Genomic DNA, 10,154 nt, shown 5'->3' on the forward strand with positions numbered 1-10,154 from the left:
AGGTCGTAAACGTGAAAGAGACCTGGAGACACCGGAAGGCTTTACATTGATTATATAATGATAACACAGAGATTTTGCCGCGCTGAGTGGCCGTCGGTTAGAGGCGCCATGTCACGGATTGCGCGACCCTCCCGCCGGAGGGTGTGTGTGTTGTTCTTAGCATAAGTTAGGTTAAGTCTTGTGTAAGTCTAGGGACAGATGACCACAACAGTTTGGTCCCTTAGGAATTCACACACATTTGAACATTTTGAGCAGAGATTTCGGAACCAGATTTTAAACTGTAAGACATTTACAAGGGCAGGTGTAGATTCTGACCACAATTTGTTGGTTATGAACTGTAGATTAAAACTGAAGAAATTGCTAAAATGTTAGAAATTAAGTATATTGGTTTTTGAATCATCAGTCGTCTGACTAGTTTGATGCGGCACGCCTCGACTTTGCCTGCTGTGTCAACCTTTTCATTTCAGAGTAGCGCTTGCAAGTTTCGTCCTCAGTTATTTGTTGGATGTATTGCCAACAGCGCTCGGCAGACCGGATGGTCACCCACCCAAGTGCTAGACCAGCCCGACAGCGCTTAACTTCGGTGATCTGACGGGAACCGGTGTTACCACTGCGGCAATGCCGTTGGCTCTTCTCCTCACTGTTTCCCATTTATTCCTTTCCTCACTGATTCTGCGGGGGAACCTCCTCATTACTTATCGTATTAGTCCACCTAATTTTCAACATTCTTCTGCAGCCCCACATCTCCTGCAGTCTTATGTTTCGCTACCATACAGTGCTGTATTCCAAATATACGTTCTAAGAAATTTCTTCCTGGAATTAAGGCCGATGTCCGATACTAGCAGACTTCTCTTGGTCAGGAATGCCCTTTTTGCCTGCGGTAGTCTGCTTTTTATATCCTCCTTGCTCCGTCCATCGTGCGTTATTTTGCCACCTAGGTAGCTGAATTCATTAACTTCATCTACTTCGTGATCACCGATTTTGATGATAAGTTTCTCGCTGTTCTTATTTCCGCTACTTCTCATTACTTTCGTCTTTCTTCGATTTACTCTCAATCCATACCCTGTACTTACCAGACTTTTCATTCTATTCAGCATGCTGGTGTATTTGCTTTTCCCAAGAGAATCCCATACGAGCAAACCAGTTACATTTTTGCCTGTGTTTACTCGTACCTTAGGTACTTTAATCTCTGTTGAACAGCAATAACTCGATGTAGTCATTGGGTAGAGCCGAACACATCTGATTTCATGCCCCGCAACTAACTCACTGCAAATAATAATCTGTAGCTGTGATCCTGTAGTCAAATAGTCTATGTACCGGCTAGAATTGCAAATTAATAAAATACGCGGAAATATAAAACAAAATATAAATGAATAATTTAATAGCAAGGATTCTATTCTAACGTCTGTGATAGATGTAGACGACAGAGAATTATGGTGGATTACGTTTGTTCAAGAAAGGACATCTCAAATAAAGGGAAACGATCCTACGATTTTCAGTTAAAATAAAGACAGAAAATACCCTTATCGAATCCAGTAAAGTTAGATTAAGAGCATTATGAGAATGGCACCAAATTTCCCATAGTAAATAGTCACCAAAGATATGTGAAAACTAAAACCATTTCGTGATAACAGTATACGAAATATTCACCAACTCAAAATAGTTCAGAGTTCAACATGATCACTCACAAATTAACGTATGCGATACACTAATTTTTTGAAGATGACATCTGTTCTTTCGGGCATGTCCTAAAGAACAGATGCCATCTTCATATCGTTAAGGATAGCAGGCTGATGACCTTCTTAAGTGCGGATGTACACGAATTGAACTCTTACGGGACTCGGTGGATTGTCTGCCGCGAGTAATGCGTATAATTGCAGGGGCACAAAGAATGTAGTGTGTGGACTATAAGTTGAGAATGTGGGTGTCACGGGGAGCATGTCAGCAATAAGTCCCTGCAGTCGCACTATCCTCTGTACTCTCGGTGGCTCAGATGGATAGAGCGTCTACCATGTAACCAGAAGATCCCCGGTTCGAATCCCGATCGGGGCACACATTTTCAACTGTCCCCGTTGATGTATATCAACGCGTCAGCAGCTAATGGTATTGATTTAATTGTAATAACACAAAGAATTTAAGTTATTCTCTGAGTGACCGATCAACCCACTATAATTCTTACGAAAAGGATCTCGTAAGCTGTTGAAGACTGATCACTACGAAATACCTCAGGAACGCTTTAGCCACGAGAGAACTCGATTATCGTTCGGTCATTTGCCGTCGGATAGTTCGTCATCACTCTCTCTTATTTCAAGCCTGAAATGAAAATCTAAAAGCACATTGATGATGAAACTGAAATTGCAGACACGGCAATGTATCAGAAAATACAATGATTATTCAAGCAACTTAGCACACAGAGTGGAAGTTACATGTTGCATACAGAACATCGAAAAGAGAGTGACTGAAATATGTAAGGGTATACCATTAAAATAGGGATTTCTTCAAAAACGATACAAATTTCAGTTACTTCAAAGGCTATCGACTGAGTATATCGTAACATTATACTTAGGGAACTATATTGGAGCGCCAAAGGCACTGGTATTCGCATGCGGATTCAAATACAGAGATATGTAAACAGGCAGAATACAAAGCTGCGGTAGGCAACGCCTATATAACACAAAAAGTGACTGGCGCATTTGTTAGATCGGATACTGCTGCTACAATGGTATGTCATCAGTATCTAATTGAGCTTGAACGTTGTGTTATAGTCGGTGCACGTGTGACGGGACACAGCATCTCAAAGGTAGCGATTGAGAGGTCATTTCCCCGTACGACCATTTCACGAGTGTACCGTGAATATCAGGAATTCGATAAAACATCAAATCTGCGACGTCGCTGCGGCCGGGAAGAGATCCCGCAAGAACGGGACCAACAACAACTGAAGATTGATTGGATTGGATTGTTTGGGGGAGGAGACCAGACAGCGAGGTCATCGGTCTCATCGGATTAGGGAGGGACGGGGAAGGAAGTCGGCCGTGCCCTTTCAGAGGAACCATCCCGGCATTTGCCTGGAGCGATTTAGGGAAATCACGGAAAACCTAAATCAGGATGGCCGGACGCGGGATTGAACCGTCGTCCTCCCGAGTGCGAGTCCAGTGTGCTAGCCACTACGTCACCTCGCTCGATCAACAACTGAAGAGAATGATTCAATATGAAACTTCTCTCATATTGAAAGAAGTGCAATCCTTCCGCAAATTGCTGCAGATTTAAATGCTGTGTCATCAAGTGTCAGCGTGCGAACCATTCAATGCAACATCATCGACATGCTCTTTCGGAGCCGAAAGCCCACTCGTGTACTCTTGATGACTGCACGACACAAAGCTTAATGACTCGCCCGGGGTCGTCAACACCGACATTGGACTTCTGATGACTGGAAGTATATTGCCTGGTCGGACGAGTCTCGTTTCAAGTTGTATCGAGTGGATGGACGTGTACGGGTATGGAGACAACCTCATGAATCCGTGGACCCTGCATGTCAGCAAAGGAATGTTCAAGCTGGTGGAGGCTCTGTAATAGTGTAGGGCGTGTGCAGTTGGAGTGATGTGGGACCCCTGATACATCTAGATACGATTCTGACAGGTGACAGGTACGTAAGCATCCTGTCTGATCACGTGCATCCATTCATGTCCATTGTGCATTCCGACGGACTTGAGCAAATCCAGCTGGACAATGCGACATCCCACACGTCCAGAATTGCTACACAGTGGCTCCTGGAACACTCTTCTGAGTTTAAACGCTACCGCTGGCCACCAAACTCCACAGGTATGAACATTACTGAACATATCTGGGGATGCCTTGCAACGTGCTGTTCAGAAGAGATCTCCACCGCCTCGTACACTTATGGATTTATGGACGGCCCTGCAGGATTCATGGTGCCAGTTCCCTCCAGCAGTACTTCAGACATTAGTTGAGTCCATGCTCTGTCGTGTTGCGGAACTTCTGCGTGCTCGCGGGGGCCCTATACGATATTATGCAGGTGTACCAATTTCTTTGGCTCTTCAGTGCATTTCTATACAGAACATTGGTCTCTGTAGTGAAATTCTAATGTTAGGAAACACTTTGTTAATGCTGCTGATGTAACCCTTCGTCAGTGTCGTTGAAGTGGAATGTGTACTGACATTCAAATATCCACAATTAGCATGTTTGGGCTCATGTGAATCCACGAGCTACTCGATCTCACGCTCATCGATAGCGATTCGGTGTTAATGTTTGTGTAGTGGGCCTGCATTCTTGGTGATAGGTTGACTGGACCATTCATTCTACCAATCCGCTTCAACGTACGGGGATACCGCATCTTCGTGGGACATGTGTTGCCAAAACTGCTCGAGGATTTACCTCTGCATGTCAGGCAACGGATGCACCTCCAGTACGATAGGGCGCCAGCCCATTTGAGCACTGCTGTCCCCTTGCAGGAATTGAGTCGTATCCTAACAACAGAAAAGACAGTGTCACACTGATAAATGATACGACAGGAAAATGACTAAATTTTGAGTAGGGAAACATAAAATACGACATCTCACAAGGTCCGGTGGCAGGCCAAGACCTGTTCTTGTACAATGTAAATTGTTTGTAATCTAGGACATAGGAGGAATGATCAAAAGCTATGATGTTACTGATGACGTTAAGGGGCCCAAACAAATTCACACACGACACACCCAAAGTAGAGATCAGTCAATGATGTATACCATGTGAAGTGGATTAGGTAACTAGAATGCCCCGTTACTCCGACTTCTCATAGAAGTGTCTCTCGTAGTGTCGACTTACAGAAGGGATACTTAAGAGTCATTTCTGTACTACGGCACATTTTCCTGGGACAACGGAGCTGAGATCAAAATAATATTTATTCCATGAAAGAGTTCAGTAAGGAAACTTCCTGGCAGATTAAAACTGAGTCCCTGACCGAGACTCGAACTCGGGAGCTTTGCCTTGCGCGGGAAAGTGTTCTACTAACATGTTTCTTTAATCTCATTTTGTTCAGTATTGATCGTTCTATTTGCTCGGGGCGGACGTCCCATGACGCTTGTTCAAGTTCATCGTTGATCCATTCACTTAGTGTTTTTATTACAGAGTGCAGCTGTTCCTCTGACCGAACACGCTGAGCTGCCGTGCCGGCAAAAGTGAGCTACCCAACCACGACTCACGAACCCTCATCACAGCTCAACTTCCGCCAGTACCTCGTCTCCTACCTTCCAAACTTCACAGAAGCTCTCCTGCGAACTTTGCAGAACTAGCACTCCTGAAAGAAAGGATATTTCGGAGACATGGATTAATCTGACAGGAAGTTTCATATCAGCTCACACTTCCCTGCTGAGTGAAAATTTCAGTCTCGAGGTCACTAAGGATTTGTGTAAAATTGATAACTGCACGTCCTACAAAATGCTGCTCACGGTATAATATTACTAGTTTACCTTTTAGTATTCAATAAAGTGATGCGTCATGCTTCATATCTGTATGCTCGATTTATTCAAAGAGAACTTTTCAATAGTCGGCATGTTACGTCACAGACGCTCTGAATACAAGCAATGTGATCTTTGGTTGTCAGTAGCTTTGCCGTTGCCATTAGCTTTCAATGAGAAGTGAGAGATTCGAATATTTGTTACGCCAATGTGCGGTCTGGAAATATTACAGAACACAAAGATGGAAATGCAGAGGACGTTGCGTTTTGGAAATACATGAGAACTGTGAAAGTGTTCAGGTAATGTTGTCGCTGAATTGCTTGCTAGCGCCTAATTTATGATGAGTTTTGAAGGGCAAATTTTCGGCGATTTTTCTCTTTATTGTTTTATTGTCCAGACGCGATGAAACAAAGTTATCTGTTCACATTGCTTGCACTTACAAGGGAACCTCCGCATCGCATCCCCCCTGCGATTTAGTTATAAGTTGGCACAGTGGATAGACCTTGAAAAACTGAACACAGATCAATTGAGAAAACAGGAAGAAGTTGTGTGTAGCTGTGAAAAAGCAAAATATACAAACTGAGTAGTTCAAGAGAAGCAACATGAAGGACGATAGGAACGCAGCAGCGCCGTGGTCTCGTGGTAACGTGAGTAGCTGCGGAACGGAAGGTCCTTGGTTCAAATCTTCCATTGAGTGAAAAGTTTAATTTTTTATTTTCAGTTTATGTGACAAACTCTTATGTTTTCATCACTTTTTTGGGAGTGATTATCACATCCACAAGAAAACCTAAATCGGGCAAGGTAGAAGAATCTTTTTACCCATTCGCCAAGTGTACAAGTTAGGTGGGTCGACAACATATTCCTGTCATGTGACGCACATGCCGTCACTAGTGTCGTATAGAATATATCAGGCTTGTTTTCCTGTGGAGGAATCGGTTGACCTATGACCTTGCGATCAAATGTTTTCTGTTCCCATTGGAGAGGCACGTCCTTTCGTCTACTAATCGCACTGTTTTGCGATGCGGTCGCAAAACACAGACACTAAACTTATTACAGTGAACAGAGATGTCAATGAACGAACGGACAGATAATAACTATGCAAAAATAAAGAAAGTAAAATTTTCAGTCGAGGGTAGACTTGAACCAAGCACCTTTCATTCAGCAGCAGCTCACGCTACCACGGGACCACGGCGCTCCTACGCTCACTGTATCCATTATGTGGCTTATGTGACCCATGGACTACTCAGTTTGTATATTTTGCTTCCTTTCTCACAGTTACACACAACTTCTTCCTGTTTTCTCAATTGATCTGTGTTCAGTTTATCAAGGCCTATCCACTGTGCCAACTTATAACTAAATCTGAGGGGGGTGCGATGGGGAGGTTCCCTTGTTAGAGCTATAAATTCAACACTCCTTTATTATTTCAGAGTGATACATTTTCGTATAAGTGGTTTTTGTAAACTTGGATGCAGCTGTTAAGGAATCAGAGCTTCATATCAGTTTTTGAATGCTAGTAGATACAATATCTTACACCACCTCCCCACGAAAATTTTATTTCCTAATTTTGTGTCGCAGCATAGCGCTGAGCCAACGGCCCGCCGTATGACCGAAGTGAAACGCCGTAAGGTTGGGCTAGCACATGGATGGGCGACCATCCGTGTCCGCAGTGCGCTGTTGGCAAGCGGGGTGCACTCAGCCCTTGAGAGGTCAATTGAGTAGCTGCTTGACCGAGTAGTAACAGAGCCGGTGTCCACACCTGACAGTGGACGGGAGAGCGGTACGCTGACCACATGTCTCTCCATATACGCGTCCAGTGATGTCTGTAGGCTGAAGGTGGCACGTCGGTCGGTCGCTACGGCTGGGTCTTCTGAGGCTTGTCGGACGGAGCAAGGCACTGAGTGCAACACAGCTGCACAAAAGTAAAAACATGATCTGCTTAGAATAGCTGTTTTTCCCTTGCATTGCACTTGACAAAATTTTTCTTTAGCTGGTTTGCTGCTGCACTAGAATTTAATGTTCATCACTTTCGAGGGGTACCGAGTTTCCTTTGCCAAAGGTAAGCCATGAAAATTTGTTAGGGCCAGTTTAACATTTCAGTCAGGACACAATAAGATTATTCACAGTCAAGCATTGAATTTCAAAATTGTCATCAGTTTGAGGCCGGATAAAGTACAGCGCAGATTTCATTACTTTTACTCTTACAGTGCAGAGTTACATTTGCGTATGTGTTACGTAATATTTGGAATTTTATTTAGTCAGTTCTGGTAAGTAAATTTACAGGTCATTTTAGGGAAAGGAATGTGGACATTTACCCCTTCAAAATTCGAAATGCGAGTTTAAGTAGAGTTTTTACTCTACTCGTTTTGTATGTTGGAACTACGCGTTATACATTGTGACGTCTCGCATTGTAGCGCTGCTAACTCTTCTGGACAATAATTTCATTTGGATTTGGTGACTCTTAGCGCTCACGTAATAAACCACTTGTATTGGGTTGGGTTGTTTGGGGAAGGAGACCAGACAGCGATGTCACCGGTCTCAACGAATTAGGGAAGGACGGGGAAGGAAGTCGGCCGTGCCCTTTCAAAGGAACCATCCCGGCATTTGCCCGGAGCGATTTAGGGAAATCTCAGAAAACCTAAATCAGGATGGCCGGACGCGGGATTCAACGTCCTCGAGAATGCGAGTCCATTGTGCTAGCCACTGCGCCACCTCGCTCGGTTCGCTTGCATTATTCAGGTTAATATTCAACAGAGACATACATGAAAGTCAGAAAATAGGAACCAGTCCAGCTAGTTCAAAACAACAAGCACAAGTTACAACGAACCTAAGGACTCTTACACTTACTTGTCAGCTGAAGAATGGCTTACTCAAGCTTACTTTATGTAATTCTAACTATGATTCTCTGTCAAACTGGCACATTTAAAACCCTTAAATTACTCTTCAAAAACTTCAAAAGAAGTTCAATAGCTAAATTAAATTTCAATGAGGGAAACACGAGGTCAATGTTACTCGAACAGTGCGTGGTGTTGAAAGTAAGAATATTGTAGTTTGGGTTCGCGATTCCACTTTTAGACGATATGTAAGACAGATAAAGTCGTAACATGGCCAGTCTGCTTCATAGACGCGACCAGGCTCTAGAAAAAACTAACGTGAAGAGAACACTATATTCGAGTGTAGGAAAGATGGCGATAGGGTCGTTATAAGTGGCATTGTCCACGGTAGACTGACGACCATATAGTGGGGACAGGAAGAACCGTTCGGTTAAAAGTGATACCTGTATTTCAGTTCTGAATATCTGAATTTGTTTGGTCTCGCTCATAACAGCTATTTTTATTTTTTACTAATAACTGCGTAAAAAATAAAAATACCAATTAGTGATAGCGGCAGTGCTAAATTTTTTCGGTTTTGAATAAACCTTTTTAAAAACAAGTAATTTTTATTAGAACAGATGAACCAAAATAGCTGCTTGTAATAACAAATATTTATTTATGACAGAATGTTTCGGCATTTATCACCATTGTCAAGTTCGTGTAGACTGATGTGACGTCCATATTACGTCGTTAGTGAACTGTCTTATAACTGCCATTGTTTTGTTCAAATGTTCAAATGTGTCTGACTTCCTAAGGGACCAAACTGTTGAGGTCATCGGTCCCTATACTTACACAAAACTTAAAGTAACTTATGCTAAGAACAACACACACACCCATGGCCGAGGGAAGACTTTAACCTCCGGCGGGAGGGGCCGCGAAATCCGTGACATGGCGCCTCAAAACCTCGCGCCCACTCCTTGCGAACTGTTTAATAAGATGATAAATGACGTAATATATTGAAAATAAAACATTTTTTACTGTGTGGCAGTAGTTTGACTGTTCCTCTCTTACTGCTGTCACTCCGTAATTAATGTTTTATTTTCGATATATTACGTCATTTACCATGTTATTAAGACAGTGATGGTTATAAGACAAAAAAATGGTTCAAATGGCTCTGAGCACTATGGGACTTAACATCTGTGGTCATCAGTCCCCTAGAACTTAGAACTACTTAAACCTAACTAACCTAACGACATCACACACATCCATGCCCGAGGGAGGATTCGAACCTGCGACTGTAGGGGTCACGCGGTTCCAGACTAAAGCGCCTAGAACCGCACGGCCACACCGGCCGGCGGTTATAAGACAGTTCACTAACGACGTAATATGGACACCACATCAGTCTAGACGTACTTGACAATGGCGATAAATGGCGAAACAGACAGTCGGAAATAAAGATTTGTTATTATAAGCAGCTATTTTGGTGCATCTGTTCTAATAATCATTCCGTTATCAGACTATATTACGCTGCTGGCCCTAAAGAAGAATAATTGAATAGAATGAGATTTCCACTCTGCAGCGGAGTGTGCGCTCATATGAAACTTCCTGGCCGATCAAAACGATCTTCCGGATCGAGACTCGATCTCGGGACCTTTGCTTTTCGCGGGCAAGTGCTCTACCGTCTGAGCTATCCAAGCATGGCTCCCGCCTCGTCCTCACAGGTCTACTGCTCCCAGTATCTCGTCTCCTACTTTCCAAACTTCACAGAAGCTCTTCTGCGAAACTTGCAGAACTAACACTCCAGGAAGAAAGTATATTGCGGAGACATGGCTTAGCCACAGCCTCGGGGGTGTTTCCAAAATGACATTTCCACTCTACAGCGGAGTGGAAA

General features: G+C 43.4%; 1 pseudogene; it reads right to left on the reverse strand.

Moving 5' to 3' along the window:
* Positions 1 to 511: 511 nt before the first annotated feature.
* On the reverse strand, positions 512 to 629 carry LOC126253983 (5S ribosomal RNA; annotated as a pseudogene).
* Positions 630 to 10,154: the final 9,525 nt, after the last annotated feature.

The sequence above is a fragment of the Schistocerca nitens genome, chromosome 4, assembly GCF_023898315.1.
Source record: "Schistocerca nitens isolate TAMUIC-IGC-003100 chromosome 4, iqSchNite1.1, whole genome shotgun sequence".
Classification (NCBI taxonomy): domain Eukaryota; kingdom Metazoa; phylum Arthropoda; class Insecta; order Orthoptera; family Acrididae; genus Schistocerca; species Schistocerca nitens.